Genomic DNA, 1551 nt, shown 5'->3' with positions numbered 1-1551 from the left:
TTAGCAAAAACCTAATATGTCTGATGTGTTCTCTTTTTTCTTCTTCTTTTTCCTCCTGGTGACTTTACTTCTGACACATTTCCTCTGTGCAAATATATAATGAAAGAAAAAAACATGAAATTATGTTTAAAAACACTTTTATCTCTATTTAAAAAAAGTAATCAAAAATATCTTACCTTTTGCTATAGCTTTCTTGGGCTGTTTGAACTGTGCAATAGATTCTGCAAAAGGTCAAGACAATAAGACATAAAAAAAAGATGAATGACGCATCTTCACTTCCTTCCACTATAGAAAAGTGAAGACAAAATAACCCAGATATGGCCACAGCCATCTTGTGCTGATGATGTCATTTGGAGCCAGATTCTGAGCAGTAGTGAATCATTTGAAGCCCAGTCAGCACAGTAGTGATTGTGAGGTGAAGTCCCGCCCAAACTCCCACAGACCCAATCACAAGCTCACAATCATGACACCACACCCTGTTTTTATTACATCAAATATCTAACTAAAAGCAAACTTATTAGAAAATCGAACACTTCAACATACACCCGCGTGATAAGAACTACCTAAAATTATGGAATCCATCTGGGAAAAATGTATTTGAAGTGTGATTTAATTTTTTTTTGTTTGGCTCAAGCCATTGGTTTACATGGAGAGAGCAGGGTTTATGCAGCTAGCCACCAGATGGTGATCAAAATGTGTTGGCTTCACTTTTCAAGGGTATAACTGCATCCCGGAAATCTCCAAATGGGGGTGAGAACTCCAAAACGGGGTGGGAGCTCCAAAATAGGGCGTGGCTTCCTCCCACTGACAGACAAGCACATGACACGCATGCGCAATTATTCCCCCAATCCACTTCAGTGCAAACTCCGCCCCACATCTGATTCTAAAGATTTTATTGGTTGTCAATTAAAGTGTTGATTTCCTACATTATGCTACAAAAAATGCTAACCCCTAAACCTACCCCATACCTGACCCTAAGCTTAACCAGTGAAATTGACTGCACAGCGGGATTGGCGCTGAATAGCGTGGTAAAGAAAGTTGCAGTTCAGGAGATAAACAGTTAATAAGATTATGCGATATGAGATCGTTCCATAACTCCCCAACCGGACCTCACTGGACAATGGCACCTTTTTAGTTACACCCAGCGTCACTACCCCCTCCTACCCTGCGAATTTCGAGCCCCGTCCCGGCACATACACACAGAGAATTGAAATTGCGTTACTCTCAGACCCTTGGTGCATACAGATAACACTAACAGTAGAACATAAATACAGATATACAGATTAAGTATAAAATACAACTATACAAATATACAATAAGGTAAAATGTAAAAAAATATATAAAAAAATATATATAAAGCAGCACACGGCACATGGCAGATAGAGTGCAAACCAGTGAAGTAAACAACAGTGCAGATATAATGATTTGTAGTGCAAAAAGAGCTTATTTAGACTGATTAAAGTGACTGTGTGTGTATATTTGGGAGGGGGGAGTGGGAGAGTCCGTCAGAGGGTCAGAGTTCAGTGGTGCGTGGGGCAAAAGAGGGGAGGG

General features: G+C 40.0%; 1 pseudogene; it reads right to left on the bottom strand.

Annotated features, from left to right (window-relative positions):
- LOC107671638 (HORMA domain-containing protein 1-like) overlaps nt 1–1551 on the bottom strand; it is a 7807-nt pseudogene continuing 6256 nt past the window's right edge.

Source organism: Sinocyclocheilus anshuiensis, unplaced genomic scaffold, assembly GCF_001515605.1.
Source record: "Sinocyclocheilus anshuiensis isolate Anshui unplaced genomic scaffold, SAMN03320099.WGS_v1.1 scaffold524, whole genome shotgun sequence".
In the NCBI taxonomy this organism is placed as follows: Eukaryota; Metazoa; Chordata; class Actinopteri; order Cypriniformes; family Cyprinidae; genus Sinocyclocheilus; species Sinocyclocheilus anshuiensis.
Note: the sequence above shows the minus strand (reverse complement) of the source record. Positions and strands in the feature narration are given on the sequence as shown.